The sequence below is a fragment of the Passer montanus genome, unplaced genomic scaffold (genome assembly GCF_014805655.1).
Source record: "Passer montanus isolate IOZ18808 unplaced genomic scaffold, ASM1480565v1 scaffold11, whole genome shotgun sequence".
NCBI classification, from domain to species: Eukaryota; Metazoa; Chordata; class Aves; order Passeriformes; family Passeridae; genus Passer; species Passer montanus.
In genome coordinates, this window is record NW_024357613.1 from 4,677,908 (window position 1) to 4,695,786 (window position 17,879).

General features: G+C 36.9%; 1 long non-coding RNA gene across 17 annotated transcripts; it reads left to right on the forward strand.

Annotated features, from left to right (window-relative positions):
* Positions 1-327: 327 nt before the first annotated feature.
* LOC120511995 lies at positions 328-12,595 on the forward strand. Of its 17 annotated transcripts, XR_005629902.1 has the most exons (8): positions 331-455; positions 6,543-6,619; positions 7,296-7,467; positions 9,645-9,685; positions 10,289-10,378; positions 10,522-10,655; positions 11,092-11,250; positions 11,807-12,223. It is a non-coding gene; the product is annotated as an uncharacterized LOC120511995 (long non-coding RNA). The 17 variants fall into 17 exon arrangements; XR_005629914.1 differs by having other exon boundaries at positions 9,645-10,378; positions 11,106-11,250; positions 11,807-12,595; XR_005629916.1 differs by having other exon boundaries at positions 9,645-10,378; positions 10,522-10,591; positions 11,106-11,250; positions 11,807-12,594.
* The last annotated feature ends 5,284 nt before the right edge of the window (positions 12,596-17,879 follow it).

Genomic DNA, 17,879 nt, shown 5'->3' on the forward strand with positions numbered 1-17,879 from the left:
ATAGCTCAGTCTATTTCTGAAAGCTGAGTAAAAGGAAAGTCAGAAGAAAGCAGCAGATCACAGAGGTTGTAAGCTGTTTTTCGCTTTAAGAAGTTCCTTAATTTTCCTGGTAGCATATTCTTCTGATAAAGAAGAATAAACTAAATTAATGTATGATAGAAAAAGCCATAAAATGCTCAGTACAAGCTGCTTGTAAAGGATTCAAGTGTAAGCAGAGCAGCATTTCTAAGCCTGTACATTTATGGGCAGCAGCGTGATCTTCCTTGTGATGACAAATTAGCCTTTAAAAGTCACACGATCAAAAGCACGTCACTGAAACCTGGGCAAAGGTCAACAGGCTCTGAGTGGGAATCCTGCCGTGTTCCTGAAAGCATGAGATCATTTTCTCCATGATTGTGCTGTAGCATGGACTGTTTGAGAGGATTATCCATTGCTGAAGGGGTGTGTGACTGTAGGTGAGTGCATTGTGCGTGATAGAAGACTTGAGTGTTGCAAACCATGCATGGATTAAACGTCAGAAGCATTCAATTTAATGCTTTTATTTCTTAGAGGCTGTGTTCTTAATCTTAGTAACAGTGGCCAGCTGCAGTTCTGCAGAGAGAAGCATTACAGACGAGGAGAAAAATAAAACAACACAAGTGCTTTTCCCCTCCTCTCTTCCCTGGAGACAGTTTTGTATCCTGGGACAGTTGAAAGGCCAGACTTTAAGAGCATGGACATGCACTATCTTTTGTGGAATGTGCATGTGATCTTCCTTTGTATCACTGAGCAGGAGAGGGATGTTTTGCTCTTTCATCTGTGCGTAACTTGTCACCACTTAAATACAAATTGCAAATATTTTTAAAGACAAATGCATGCCCGAAAGGATTTCCCATCCTTCAAGTTGCTTATTGTTAATTGACCCAAATTCACTCCACCAACTGACAGCAATTTTCTTTTTCTGCTGTGTGAAATGTAGACAGTATACACCACCAAAAGCACATTGCTAATTCAAAACAAATGTTTTTTATAAAAATCCAAATAATTAAATATTATTTGATTGAGTGTCTGACAAAGCATATGTTCGCAAATTGGCTATAATGGTTTAAGTTACAACATAGGGCACAGATAAGGTCTTATGGATGGTTTTTCATATTAAATTTCAGCTCTGGATGTTGAAATTGCTATCATTATTATTATTATTATTATTGTCATATATGATATCAAATCACAGGTGTAATTGGAATTGCTCAGCCTGAAAAAGAGAAGTCTTATGGGTGACTTAATTGTAGCCTTCTAGCACCTAAAGGGAACCCACAAGAAAGATGGAGAGAGACTGCTTACTGCAGCAGTGCATGCAGTGTCAGGAGAAGAGGGAATGGATTAAAACTGAGAGATAGGTTTAGTTTAAATATTAGGAAGGAATTCTTTACTTTGAGAGTAGTGAGACCCTGGCATAAATTGCCAGAGAAGTTGTGGATGCCCCATCCCTGGAACTATTCAAGGCCAAGATGGACAAGGCTTTGAGCAAGGTCTAGTGGAAGGTGTCCCTGCCCACAGCAGGGGGTTGGAACTAGGTGATATTTAAGGACCCCTTGAACCCAAACCATTCTATGATTCTATACTTATAGAAAGTTGCATATGCATGTGTTCATATGTTTCTTTTGCTTGGATTTTAAAACACCCAGAATTGTTGCTAAATGTAAATACACAGATGCCTCTGTGTATTTTAATCATTGGATGTCTGTTTCCTGTGAGGTTTGTTATGTTCATGGAGTGATTCTTGGTCTAAGTCCTACTACATATTAGCATGGTTTGGGTGCTATAAAGGGGCACATATTTCAGCTGTGATTGTTGATCTGTGGTGCCTCTTTCTCTCTACTGTCTTTTAATTGAGGGCTGAGTGGTATCATGAAGGAGGGCTGGAAGCAATGCGGTGAAACAAATACGGCCATTTCAGAGGAGCAGAGTCTCCAGCTGAGTGGGCATTGTCCCTGTATGTCCGTGCCTTCCAAGATACCCTTACTTGAACACCATAAATGCAGTCTCATCCCCTGTTGATTTGCCAAGTCTGGGATGCAGCAATATCACCTCTCTGCTGCCAGCAGAAACTCTCCGTTGCTCCTCTAAAATTCTTGATTTCTCTCCTAAGTGGTGGCACTGATGAAACAGCGCAGATGGTGGTGTTTGGATACAATGTTTCAAATTGTGTCTATTTCTTAAGAACACAGTCTTGTCGTTGCATCCTTTGATCTCTTGTTTTGATTTTTTTCCCAGCAATTATAACTGTTCTATGTGGGTGTATAAACACTAAACCAGGTTTTTATTCAGTGCCCCAAAGACAGAAAGTAGCCCTTCCAATTAGTGTTTTCGCCACATATTGAGGGAGGAGAGCAAACAACCTTAATCCCTCTTTATCAAACATTTATTGATGATTGCCTGAAGAGAGCAAAATTAAGGAATCATAGAATCAGAGAACACCCTGAGTAGGAAGGGACCCACAAGGTTCACCAAATCCTGTCTCCACACAGAACAGACTAAACAGCAGTCATATATCTAAAAGCATTGTCCAAATCATTCTGGAATACTCACAGACCTGGGTCAATGACAACTTTTCTTGTGAGCTTGTTCCACTGCTTGAAAACGGTCTCAATGAAGAGCTTTTTTCCAATACCCAATCTGACCTTCACTGACACAGCTTTCAGCCACGCTGCTGCATCCTACTGCCAGAAATCAAAAAGAGACAAGCACCTTCTTCTCCACCCCTCCATTGTGGAGGAGGTCACCCTTCAGTCACCTTTTCTCTAAGCCCAACAAACTTAATATCCTCATCTGCTTCTCATAATGCAAGCCCTCTAGTTCTTCCACAATCTTTGTTGGCCTCCTTTGGACATGTTCTGTTGTTTTGATATACTTTTTATGTATTGAAGCCCCAAACTCTATTCAAGGTGAGGCTGAGTCTAGTAGGACAATCACTACTTTTGTCCACTTAGTTGTACTGTGCTTAATGCACCTCATGATGTAGTTGACACTTTTGATCTCCAGGGCCTAGTTTTAACTCATTATGAGTTTGCCATCAAGCAAAATCTCCAGATCCTTTTCTGTAGGGCTGTATTCCAGCCTTCTGTCCCTCAGTTTATACATATATCCTAGGTTACACCACCGAGGTACTGAATTTGGCACTTGCCCTTTTAGAGTTCATACAACCTGCAACATCTATCAAGATGTCTCTATAAGACCTCTCTAACCTTGAGGGAATCAATGGATCCTTCTAATTAAACACTGTTGGGAAACCTACTTAGTGTGCACCTTACTCCTGTGTCCAGGTCATTAATAGAAACAATGAAGAGAAGCAGCCCTAATACTGAGCCTTGGCAAACCCCACCAGTGACTGATTTCCACCCTGATGCTTCCCCATTTACCACAACTCTTTGAGTCTGACCCTCCAGACAACCATTTTCCCATTGGATTATGTATTTGTCTAGCTGCATGATGGACCTTTCATCCAGAGGATACTGTGACAGACAGAATCAAAGATTTTTATAAAAATGAAGCAACCCCACTCCCTTATTTTCCCTCTTCCCTTTGTCCACAGGAAAAAAGATCATATTGAAAAGATGTTGCAGTGCACTTCTGTGGCATGTCTCTGCTTCAAGGAACTGTTTGACTGTTTCTGGAGTATTTCAGCAGTGTAGCACAGTATATACAAAAATATATATATACACAGGAGCCTTCTGCTTCCTGCTGACACACCAGTCTTCTTTTGTTAAAACTTTGTAGAGCCTGTGTCCATTTGTTGCTGATTTCATACATTTTACACTTACAGAATTACAGTGATTTCAGTAGCTTAATAGTTTAAAGAGCTAAAGACAATAATCAGGCCTGACTAATGAAGAAGGCCAGTACAAGAACCCATTGGAGTTGTGTCAGAAAAAATGGAAAAGCTTATGTGGGTGTGAAAATACAACCTCTGAACTCACTGAGTCAGATGTCCCTACAATTAAACCCACAGCAATGTTCTGAAAATGTTCCCTTGCCACATTTTCAAGTACAGCATATTTGTGTAATAGGGCGATGGGTTTGCTATGCAAGGTTTTAGCAGCAAGGTGACTAATGAGGGATGGATTCTGTGGTAAAAAAACTAGAAGCTTCCCCTGTGTCTGACAGAACCAATGCCCACTGGCTCCAAGATGAACATGTTGCTGGCCAAACCCTTCAGCAATGGCAATAGTGCCTGTGGGGTAATGCATTTAAAAAGGGAGGAAGAAATGCTGTGTGATATGAGCAAGCAAAGAAAATACGTGAGAGAAACAGCCCTGCAGATACCAAGGTCAGTGAAGAAGAAAGGGAAGAGGTGCTATAGACATCAGAGAAGACATTCTCCTGTGCTCTGTGGAAAGACCATAGTGCAGAAGGGTCCTCCCCTGGAGGTCCATAGTAGAGGATCCCAAAAACTACAGAGGTCAATGTATTTGTTCTTACTTTCTTTTATTTTCCTGTATGTCTTTTGAAGGGCAGTAGGATTTCACTTACAATTCTATTTGTTCTATATATCTATAGTTCTATAGTTCTAATTATACTGTTCTCTGTGGACTGTATGTATCTGATATCTGTACCATTTATTAGCAAAAAAAACCACTTTATCTCTACAATGGTAAACAGGTACATGCTCCTGTAGTTCTTAAACTCTAAAGAGGTACTGAAGGGTTAAATACTTCATGAAGAGGTAGTAATATTTGCACTTCCGAAAGGTCTTCCTGACCTATCTTATGCTATACTGATGAGATTGTCTGGTAAAGAGAGGTCAGCATTAGCAGGCCCTTTTCTTTTGCATGGATGTTGAATGATACGTGATATTTCAGTTCTGCAATGCACAGAGGTTAATTTGCACAGGGGACTTCCTGCTTGAAAAGAACAGGAGGAATGTGTAGGCATCAGGAATAATTTGTCTATGAAAGGGTAGTTTTTTTGTTCATGTCTCAATTTTTTGCAGTTGAGTAATATGTTGACAGAAATTTTAGAACTTTTTATGATCTTACAATATGTTTTACATTGGTGTGGCAGCTGTGATTGATCTTAAGTAATTTTAACAGACATTTCAGGCCAAAAATAAATATTTTTTTCTTCCCTTTCATATTAGGCTGCTTTGGTTTTCTCTCAATTTATTCAACCTTTAGAAATGTTTATGTATTTTAACAGGTGTCTGCAAAACAAAGTCTTAATAAAAGACTTCTGACTCAGTAAATAACTGTTTCAATGGTGGTTCTTTGTGACTTAAAAACAAGCAATTTTTTAGAAAATGCCTTCAGGAAGGATACATTTTGGGATTTCTTATGTGTCACAGATTGAATTATTTCTTTATTCCCTTCACTTAAAAATAAATAATTAATATTTCAAATTATATTTAGTTTAGTAGTTACATTTTATTCTTTACTTAATTTTAGTAGTAATTTCAAGTCATCATAGTGAGATTTAGCCCTAGTACACTCTGAACACAACCCATAAATCAGGTTAAATGTTTGAGTCAGGGAATTTTAAAGCTGCTTTTAAATCCCAAACACTGGCAAAAATTACATTTTATCTAGGGCAGCAGTAGCTTGTCACCAACCAATAATTAATGACACAAGAGCAACAGCTTTAAACAACCACATATCAGGAATTTTTCAAGGTATCTCCATATTAATAACCAGAGATTTAAGATTTGTAAGCTGGGGTTTTTGTCCTAGAAAGAATAGTATACTTTATCCTTGCTTTATATTTTTCTAAACAGAAAATATTTTGCAGTCATTTTCCACACAATGTTTGTGTAGTTGATTCCTTCTTCTTAGTAATAAAGTCTAGCACTTGTCTTTACTGGATTCTATCTTAGATTTTTAGGCCAGTTGTCCAATTTTTTCAGCATAATTCTGAATTCTAATTCCATCTTCTAAAGCACTTGCTGGCTGAAAGCAACACCTTCTAGCCTGGGGTCCTCCTTCAAGCTTATAAAAGTACTGCCTATTCTCATTCAACTCATTAACAGAAACATAAATAGAGAGCATCTTATACCCTTTGGCTTTGTGTTCAAACAAAAACAAGCAAAGAAAATGTCATTCCACCAAATCCTCCTGTTGTACAGATTGGATATTGAGATGCAAAGCACACCCTCTCCTGTGTGAGCAGTAGTCCTGAGTCATCTGGTATCCATGTCTGGATACTGCTGAACCAAGCTGTGCCGGACTAGGGCCCAGCTATTGTGTGGTGTCTGCCTATAGGATGTAATTGTTTTTTATGCTGACCAGTAGCCTTAAAGATAATACACAAATGCAATTTAGAAGTTAATGTCAGCTGTGGACCACACCCAACGGGCATTTTATGGGATGCAGCTCTTTTGGTGGTGAAATTTTCCCTGTATGTATTGCTAGTCATGTCATGTCACTTACCCGTGGGGTTACTGTCAGAGCCCTGGTCTTTAAGCTTTTATCCCTGCTGGCTCTTTTCAAAAACAAAGTGCTAGGCTCCAGATGGGGCTAGAAATAGCTGCTTGGAAGACACTAAGTGCTAAAAGTTTTGGTTCCTTTCAGGCTGGAGTCATAAAAAAATGCAAAAGCAACTGGTGTGAGAGCCTAATGGAACATAAAGCTGTCAATATCTCTCCTTTGTAAGTAATAAAGAAGCTTTCATTCACATCAGATCGGTTACACAATTGAATGAAAACTATAGATATGAAGTCATGTGCTTTGAGGCTTTTTTCACCCTGAAGTGGGACTATCATCCTGCAAATGTCATATGTGACACAAGGCTCTTCATTAAATTGGAAAGAACAGCCTCATATCTGAACTCTGTAATGTGCAGTCTTTGAAAAGGATAATCACTGTGCCTAAGTGGGGACTGGATTTTAAAGAGAACCTATAAACTGTGGGCTTCAGTGGCACTGTGTGGCATCAATTCATACTGGCTGAACATCATAAAACAATGAACCTGAAATGCAACATATTTTTCATGTTAGTATTTTCTCACAATTTATGCAAAATAATAAAAAATATATTGATGGTTCAATTTCTAATGAGCCTCTGAATGCTGAAAGTGTTTTCTGTGATGGAAATACCTTAGTACCTAGAGGGAAAAAAAGTGAAAACAGGTATTTCACAGTAGATTTTACCATATTTACCAAAAGCAGTTCTATTTATCTGTGTTTTAGGACATCACAAGTTAATATTTAGGTGTTGCTGTTTAAGACAGTATTTGAGTGTTAGATATGAAATCCATATTCTGAGACTTGAAAATATTTCCTCAGAACATGAAATATACTGTTAACATCCTCATTCTTTCCACAGGATTAAAATAATTACTTTGGTCATGCAAAGGCAGAACACTGTGTACAAAGTTCACAGACTTCAGGACCTCAACCAAAACTGAGAACTAATTAACTCAAGGAGAAACAGTTTTGCCTGAAATACCTCAGGACATATAAAATACCATTCATTCTCAAGATTTTAGTAAGATTAGGTTAGTATCCTAGTGTTTCATTTTATACTTTAAATTATTTTTGTACAGATTTAGAAGCCATGCTAATTCCTTGATAAATATGCAGAGCTAGCTACGTATAGCTCAGATCTATCTGGAAGCACCCATGTAAATTGTCCCTCAGGCGGCTCTCTGCCCTGAATGCACTTTGAGGGTGTCTGTCTGTCTTTGAATAGCCTAGATGATGTCAATACTCAGTTTGAAGATTTAGGTCATTGTTTCCATTACCCATTGCCATCTGATTATGTTCACTGACTACTAAGGGACACCTCTTTTGCCCTTTTCTGTCAGGGGTCTGTTTTGGGTTAGCCTTGGCAGGCAGTGAGGCCCCTCACAGCTGCTCACTCCCTCTGATCTCCAGCAGGATGGGAAGGGAATGAGAAGGATAACAGTGAGAAAATTTACCAGTTGGGACAAAGTCAGATGAATAGGCAAAAATAAAACTGCTCACGAAAGCAAAGCAGAACAATGGAATCATTCACCATCTTTTAATTTTTTATACATTTTTTTTTGTTTGGTTTGGTTTTGTGGGAGGTTATTTGTTTGTTTCTGTGGCTTTTTTTTTTCTTGGTAAGGTATGATTTGTTTAACTTTTAGTTTCCATGGCATGAAAGCAAGTACTCTTAAAACCTGTCTATAATTAGTTTCATACACATTTGTATCATGTCATAAAAGTCACTAAGATTAATTTAATAATTTTTGGACTTAGTTGATTTTTAGGTATAAACCCTACATAATTCTAAATATTAATTGTTGGATACATTGATTTCAATAGACTGGAAAATGGAGCATATTAAAAATCCTGGTTACTACTTCTCCTAAAATTTTCCTACCTTTCCAATTTCAATTTTTGCTCATGATTAAGCTAAGTGTTAAGATTAGTGTTAACAGGAACTTCTTTGAACACTTCCAGTTTGCCAAGAACATTTGAAAGGATCCTTTCTGTGATTATGGGAATTATTTTCCATTAATATCCAGTTGTTTCTTCCTATTAAATAGTAATGCACATGGAACATTTGGGAAGCTATTATAATCTGGTAAGGTGTAAAGACCCTCTTATAGTCCCTCATTAGCCTGCTAATAACTCGACTTTGTCAAGCAGAAACTTGGTTTCTCCACTAGCAGAAACTAAGTTTAACAGACACACAGTGTTTTCTATAGAATCTCCCTAATGGAATGAGTTTCACTTTCAATCACTCTAAAACCATGTTTTACTGCTTTTTAAATTCCTTATCAGTATTTTTTTAAATTTCCTAAGTCATTCAGGATAATACTCTACTATAAGTAAATAATTTGTAATTCAAAAGTAACATCTTCTGGTTTGACTTTAAAAGATACATAAAGTACAAGACATTTGTTTGCCAAAGAGAGTTTTATCTAATAAGTGCAGGAAACCCCATTAAACTGTGTACCCTTGGGAAGAACATCCCATTCCAACTACAGAGCAATTCATCAAAAACTGATAATGCTGCTAGCAGGTTCTATCTTACATAGTTTCAGATGATGTCTCCTTTCATAATTTTAAACCATCTACCAATTTACTAATTATATATTCAGAAATAAACAGACATGTACTCAAAAAACTGAAATGGAACTACACAGTACCAGACCAATGCAAACACTCTTCCCAATTACTACAAATAAGACTCCCTAAAACAAAAGCATTTAAATCTATAGGTCCTGGACTTGTTCAATCCAATCTGTGGTGTACTTCATTTGGTGGAACAAATGTCCTTGTGAATGGAACATAGGTGCAATTAAATGAGTGCTGTGTGGTAAAATGAGCTCACTCAGGCAATTTGTAAAGGATGGAAATAGCCACTTAACAGTAGGACAGTATTTTTCATTCTCTTTCTGACTGCTCGTTCCTGATCCCCTAAGGAGTCCTACAGACTACCTTCAAAAGTTGAACCCACAGACCAATATTCTTAACTTTGCTTGCAGCTAAAAAGAATTGACTCAATAAAGATATTGGTTTAATGATCTGTACAGTTTTGCAGCTAGCCTGTACCGCTAATACTGATGTTAAAACCCCTTTTTCTGCCTCTGCTTCATATGAGCTACCAGCTTCTTACCTTTCTGGGTTTGATCAAGTCATTTGTGATTAACATAATTTCATTTAGATTGGAACAGCTACTCTTTTTTTTTTTTCTTTTTAGATCTGATGAGCATCGAGGCACTCTTGAGTCCAAAAGCTTGTGTCTGTGTTTCCCTCCACGTTTGTTGTCCCAATAGATATTTATTCTTCCCAGAACTACCTTTAAGCTAAACACTAATTTCTTGATAACAAAATGGGAAAGTAACAGCCAAAAATAACTGAAGGGTCCCCCTGTTATCAGAGGGCTCAGACCTTTTCTTTCTGCTAAAGGAAAGAAAATAGAAAGTTTTATTCTTGAGTCAGGTTATTTTGCTGTGATTTCTTGCTTGCTTGACCTAATCAGAATGCCTAGTGGCAAGCAGTGTCAGCTGAGGCAGTAAGTTAAACAGCTGAAACCTTCACTGTCTGGCAGTGTTCTATCCTCAGTAGGGGCTTCTGGTTTTACAGGCCTGGAGGGTAAGTTCCTGCACTTGAAAAACAGTTCAATAGAATCTCTGGAGGCAACAAGTTAATGACCAAAGATTTTAATGGTCTACAACAATTGATGAGTGTAAATTTAAGCTCTGTGGGACTTATCTGAGAGAAACTGATGAAAAGGTACTATGTGAAGGTAGCTGTTCCAGAGATAATGTCCACTAGGTATTGCACTATGTCTGAACTTGAAGAGTAAAGCAAGGCTGTAAAATCACCGACAATGTTCCTCAGGATGCAGCCAAGAAAGGAAATATTTATGGACTGCTTAGGTAGCTTTGGATCAGATGATGCTGAAGTGCATTTTTCAAATGGTTGCTGAAGGTGAGTTTGTCCCAGTGAAAATTTCAGACCAACAATGTTAATAATTTTTGTGTGTTCCGGCTGCAGCCTCCTTTCTGGTAAGGTACTGAAAGATGGTGATGAATCCATGAGTTATAATGCTGTGTTGGGTTTGTTTCTTGCAGAAGCCATTCCTGTAATCTTCTCCTGCTACGAAAGTTTGGCTATGCAAATCCAGTACAAATACCTGCAGATGTGAGCTGAAATCCACTTTATTGCGTTACTGTCAATAGGAAACAAAAGAGTGTAAAAGCTGCTAGTATGTCTCTCTTGCTAAAACTATTGTTAAAGGGCTAACCCAGATTGCTGTAGCTTGTCTAACTCCTCTACTTACTCCCTTTGCAAATGATTGGTCACATACTTAAATTTTCTGCTTTGAAGCATAGAGTGTAAAATAAGGTTGTCCATTCCAAATTCTCATTGGTTTAGCTGTGCCAGCTCTTTACATGGTAATACTGTTTATCAGAGAAACCTATTATTTACTGTATTTGAGATATTATTGTAAGCAGAGGCTTTTTCTTCCCTTTCTCTGAAAGAAAAAAAGCTTTAATGGACTGAATCTGTTGCTGTTGCTGCACTTGTTAGAGTAATTTCTTGTTAAAGACACCAATACGAAGGTATACAAAACAGAGTGGGGGAAAAAAGTAAATGGAGAAAATTATTTCTGTCTTCCTGAAATTGAATGATACTTGCAGCTCTCTTCCTGCAGATTTCCAATCTTACATCCTGTTCTTTGCCATGCTGACATGATCAAACCTGGAATGAGACTGTTAAAGACATTGTTTCCAGCTGCCTCTCTCATCACAATCTCACAGGAATGCTGGGAAATATACAGTTAGGGATATCTAAACCAGGTAATTATTGAAAAAGGAGAAATATCAAGGAGGAAATGTAAAAGAAAGAAATGACTGCACGTAGTTATCTTTTTTTTTTTTAAGTTCATCTCTAGGAGTTAGAACACTGACCTAATGCTGTCATAATGGATTTCAAGAGACAGCATTCATAGTTGCCATAATAATAGAGCTTCTTTACGGCCAGTTATCTTCTGTTCTAATTATAAATTAATGTCTCAAGCAAAGTATTTTAAGGGAATTTTCCCATTCTCTCTGGTTTTCCGTAGGGTTAGTTTGTTATTTTCATTTCAAACAGCATGAAAAACACTACTGGGGGGTCTGGCAATCTCTGTGCCCATTTATCTCCTTTTAAAATATGATTGAAACATAGTTGTTGGAAAAATGAAGAAACCTTGTTTTTGGTCTAGTCCAGCATCTCTGCTTGTAATTGCCACTGTCTTTTATAAGTAATTTCTACGGAAGTTTAAACTGACCAGCTTTGCATATTCATAAATAAAAGTTGTTAAGCATGAGTGATCCCAATTAACTTTCATACATCCTTTTTTGTTTTCCCCAGGTGAAGCTGTTTGCAAATTCAAATTCCTTCCCTGGTAACATAGTAGCATCCACAGTGCAGAAAAGAATAAGGGCAGTGTTCTGGAAACAGTTGCTCAGCATAGCCTCTGGAAAGGGAAATCCAACCCCAATGGGCGGCTGGAATTCTCTGAAGGTGCCTCTAAGCACAAGAAGAAATGACAACCATTTGGCTTTTATTTTTTAAAAATTTTCCTGAAAATTATGAAGAATGGATAAAGTGAATGCAGAACTGTTATTTTAAAAATATATCAATAATTAACCTATTGTGAATCAGGGACACTTTTTGAAACAATAGGAAATCAGTTTCAGCTAAACATAAGGAAGGTCGTATTAAATAAAAACACAGAAGAATAAAGCTTGCTTGATTTTGTTATTTCCTAAATGGTAAATAGTCCTGCTTTTTGGGGTTTTTTTCTCTCTCTCCTCCCTGTATAAAGAATTTGCAAGTCTAGGCAAGTCTGTTTGGCAGCAAGTGTTCAGTCATGCTTGTAATGATAGTTCTAATCACAATTCATGAGGTATCATGCATTCAGGTATGATTCATCCAACAAGAAAATATTCTGAAAAGAAGCAAAAATAAATTAAATGGAGTCTGGTATTCTAAAGGTTGAAGAAATGAATAGACTTGAGGTCATTTCCCTTCTATTCATAGCAGAGTTATTAGAGGACACATGGAGATTTGGGAGAGATCCCATCAAGGGGGGCAAAGGAATTGAAACACTAGAAGCAAGGACATTTGATGCCATGTAATAGATTTTTCTATATTCTGACTGTCTGTTCATGCCCACCCTGATTCCTTCTCCTGGCCCTGGATGCTTCATTAGGTATTAATAAGTTAGGAACTAATGGTAGCAGAGATTGGGCTGTTTGTGTACTTTCACTTTCTGTTGTGTTTTGTAAGATTATCAACCATTTGAAGTGACAGATTGTACTTTGTTTAGTGTTCAGTAGGATATTCTCTCACTCCTGTGTGGCCTATGGGTAAAAAGTATGGTGGGTTATTCAAATTGAATATTTGGCTTCTCCAGTAATTCCTAAAAATTTCACAGTTTGAAAGATAACAGCAGTTTGATCACTGAGCATCACATACGTAATAAAGATTCGTTACTTTATTAAATGCAGAAATATAAATGCTCTTGAGAAAGGTGTAATCAGCTTTCATCTCTGTCTGAGATATTTAACATCACGTGTTGTGCTGGAGCTACTTCTGTTTCCCTTTACTAACGATGTAGCAACGTGCAGATGGATAGCTTGAAAGTCACACACACAGGCTTGGAAAAACCTTTTAGTGCTTGCAGAATGTTCCTTCTGTCCCTCATTCTGTACTGATGACAGGAGAAATTATGTTTTAGTTCTAGTTTTGCAGAATATCCCTTGTGCTATCTGCTTGGTCCATTGCTTTCCCTGCTGGAACTCCTTCAGGCCTTTTAAATAATGTTCTTACAAGTAGAGAGAACAAATTTTAGGAGCTACTTGAGGAGCATAGTATTTCACACCTGATAAAAAATTTGGCTTTTTAGTTCATGTTCGTACAATGCTGTTAGAAAAATATTATGCTTTCTCCATTTTGGTATGCTTTATAATTAGTATCTTAAATAATATACCTCATCGACAGCGAATAGATTTGCTAAGTCATCAAATGAAATGAAAATTCTTCAATTTTTTTCCTGCTTCCAAAAAGAGGATAATCCTGTTAATTTAATTTTTTCAAGTACATGCATTTTACTTTTTTTCTTTAACAAAATCTCTGTATGAGCATTTTAAAAAAAATATTTAAGAGACATACACTAATGCACATGTTTTTGTAAATAACAGCAAAGCAAGATACTTTAGTACAAAGCTGTGTTTTGGTTGAAGATTGAAATCCTTTTGTAATGATAGTACTTATATTTCCAGAAAAGCATCAAAGTAATTGTAAAATAACACATCTATACTTATTTGTTTTAAAATGATGCCTTCTAAACAACATGAAATCTTTCAGGAAGATATTTCTCTAATACATATAAACCAGTGGACTGGAAGATATTTTTCTTGACTATATAAAAAATTGTATGTATGTAAACAATAACCTAATTTCACACACACATACAGAAAGAAAAAAAAAGGGTCATACAAAGTTATTGAGCTGTTAATTACAGAATGTCTCAAAAGCAAAGTCCCACTTGTTTACCTCTTCATTTTTCTAATTTACTTCACACAAAATAGCAAAACTAGACCAAGTTATTCCTGGTACAATTAGACTAAATTCCACACTAAAATCAGAAAGAATTAGTTTGACTCTGTATTAACAGGCTAAACTCCAAAAATCTCTTCTGAAGGAAAAATACAACCAGCCTCATGCTATATTAGAAGTACAATACATTCTTTCTAAATTTTTCAAAAAAACACATCTTGGGCATATATAAACATTTTGAGTTGTTTTCTTTTTCCATCTCAATGTGTAATTTTTGTCACTGGAACCTTTCCAGAGGGAAAACTTTTCCAACACATCACAGCATCAAAATACTTTTCAAAATGTTGCATTTAACTAACATCTTTGGGGTACTCTATAAAGAGCAGTTTACTACCTACTTTGCTGTATGGATATAGGGACAAGTATCAATCATCTGGGTAGGCTCTGTTAGACCACAGATTTGTCTCTGAAGAAGAATTTTTGAAAATTCTGTATTTGAAGTCAGAGCAGTTATATATATAGAAACTTTGGTATTACAAAGAAATCCTATGTCTAAAATGACTTAGTTTTTAAAAAAAATTAATAGAGGTGGTATATTTCATTGGAGTATTTTTCCTGGGATAAGACAATGCCCCCAAATATACGGTTTCATGAGTAAAAATATTTATTTGCTACATAATTGGAATTCTCTTAGAAGAATAATCAGAAGTGTCTTCTGAGGCTTATGGGCAAAACGTATTTTGTTGAGAGACTGACAACTTCTTCTGTGTCACTCTACTTAGCTTTCATTGAATTATGAAGATGAGAAGGCTGTCTCAAAACTAGACAGATGTCTGTCAAGAACTTAAGTCTTCATCAAAATATGTTAACAGGCACCTCAAAAATAAGATTCTAGCAGGCTTGGGGAAGGAGAAATAAGAAAACATAATTATCCTCTATTATCTTTGATTTTATTTTAGTCAAGAGGGTTAAATTTATCCTACCTAGCTGAAGGCAAGAAATGAGGACCTGACTGCCAAAACTTCATTGGAATCACCAAAGAAAGAAATACAGCCATTTTAAAGAGGCTGATTTACATCTGAAGTCAACTCAGCTTCAGGGTGGTTTTTTTTTGGATGTATTTGCCACTTTTACATGAACTGCGGAGGGTCTCAAGGTTTATCTGGATTTAAAAGCAGGATGAGACTATTTTCTCCCTGAATAATAAGACATGATTTCAATGGGGCATTTCTTGACCTTCAAGTTTCCCTTCAGAAGCAGAGAAGCATTATGGAGGGAACTTTCTGGCTTTGTAGGAGAAGAAAGGTGATGTGACCCTGCTGATAGCACTCTGTTCAGGGAAGTTTCTTTATGTCCCAGAGTGTGAACTTAGGTACAGTCCTGTGCTGCTCTCAGCTGAAAGGTTGAGTAGTGCTTGTGGTTTGGCCTTTGGACAATTCACCAGTAACGATGCAGAAAACAGGACTAGATCATGCAAATTCAACAGTATTTTAAGATTCACTGGAGAGAGCTGTTGTTCTGAAGTATTGCACAGTTGACTCAATACATATCAACTTAAAAAATAGAACCTGAAAGAAATCTGGCCCGCTGTACTGAAAATGCAAGGGGCATTGATTCCTTTGTCTAATTGGAGTTGACTGGTGACACTGGAGGTAGACAATTTGCAATATCTATCCTGGTTGCTGCTAGTCCAGACCTGGAGTCCCAGGTCACCCCTTGGTCCTGTGTCTTATCTGCTGATTCCTATGTCTCGTATACCCTAAGGCATACCCTAAAGCATGTCAGATGTGATGACATGCCATTGCTCATGTTTAAGTCATATAAATGTGCCCAAGTGTCTGGTCTGCTGAATATATTGTCTGTAATTGCCTTTGACTTTAATTGAATCTTAAACACCCACCCTACCTGTAGATAACTGCATTTCTTACTGAATGCTGAATCCAATTTGTTGTACTGAACTAAGATAAATAATTCTGTGTAAGCTAATTAAGAGCACCATAAGCGTGCTGGTAAACAGTCTGTTGACAGGTTGGGCAAACTGAATTTTCCATACACGTGGCCTGCTTGAATAGAAACAAAGACATTCTCTTTTCTGATGACAAGGAGACACTTGAAAAGAAAGACTGGGATTGATAATACAGCAAGATTTAAAAAATATCCAGAATATTATATTTTGTATATTTTTTTGTATTTCCTTTGTAGTCTAAAATTTTTGTATTGCCTTTACAGTCTAAAATCTTTATATTATCAAAACTCAGCATAAATTAGAAGATTTTTTATTTATTCTGATTTTTAATGATTATTTCAACAGGTATTTTTAAGAGAAGAGTTGGACTGTGATGCTGAGATCCATATTTCAGACATCTTCATTTAGCTGACTCTATTTAAAAGACTTCATGGACAACATTATTTTAATTTGAATGATCAAAAAACTACTGTATTTTAGCAATATTTATGAAGACATTGATAATACAGCCTTTCTTTCCTTTCTCAGTATACTTGAAGGAATTTTAAGGGACTACTCAGTTTCATACAAGAGGAGAAAAAACCCATGACAATAAAGTCCAAATCTTTGCTATTTCTAGTCTAATTTACTTTTTTATGAATTCAAATGATGTGTGAAATAGAATACAGACTGTCTTGAATAGGTGAAGTTATGAACTATGACTATGCAAGCAGAAAAAGCAACCAGCTTCCAAAGAATTTTCAGGGAAATAGCTGAAATATCAATCTGTTTTCCTTGCAAATTCAGGATTGGACTTTGAATAGGTTGAGATTTGTAGATCCCTAGAAAATGTGGGTAGAAGTAAAGCTTACTGGTCTGAAAAAAGTTCACATTGTAACAATTCAAAACTTTTCTGTTAGTTATCCTTACTCTTTTAAAATATCTTTTATGGAAGAAGCCCTCTCTAAATGAACAGGAATCCATAGAGATAATGGGATCTGCCTCCATGGAAGAGTTCACAAACTAGGGTCACTGATGCCTATTAAAATTTACTGGAACAGTGCTATTAACTAAATCAATATTCACTCTTCATTAATACAATGTGCACCTCTACAGCAATTGTTTGTCTCTGGGAGTATTGATTTGTGACCACTCGACCCCTCATTTTTTCTGTGTTTCTCTATGATAGGAATATTTATGCCTCTCACTTAGTCCATTGCTTTGTAGTTAGAAAAACACAAATACAGTGAAAGATATGTGGTTTGGTATGTAGCCACAAGACACATGCTATCACCTTGTTCCACTCAGTCAGGAGTTCCCTGTAATACTTACTGCTGGATGGTTTAGTATGTAGCCACAAGACACATGCTATCATGCTATCACCTTGTTCCACTCAGTCAGGAGTTCCCTGTAATACTTACTGCTGGTTATAAACAGGAATCTCAGTCTCTCTGAAAATCATTGCTGGGAACACTTCAGCAATTTTATAAATCATATATGTTTCATTAGAAGATGAAACAGCAGCTTACATTCCAAGCATTTATGCTGTTTGTAAAGCTGTCATCCCTGGGTTGTTGTAAGCATCCATTACTGATGATATTAGGCAGGTTATATGTGTTCTGTTTAGTTACAGGTACCATGAGCTCTCCTTCCACCATTCGATTTTCTCAATGCATTGAGGTAATTCAAACCTGGCTCTCTGTGCATGCATATCTGTGCAAGAGAGGGAGAAAGGATGAATGGACCACAAGAGTGGTGTCAAAGAATTTTCAAGGTTTTTATGGGAAGAAAAGAAAAATACCATCCAGCATTTGATTATCTCAATGCATTCAAATGCATTCAAACCTGGCTCTCTGTGCATGCATATCTGTGCAAGAGAGGGAGAAAGGATGAATGGACCACAAGAGTGGTGTCAAAGAATTTTCAAGGTTTTTA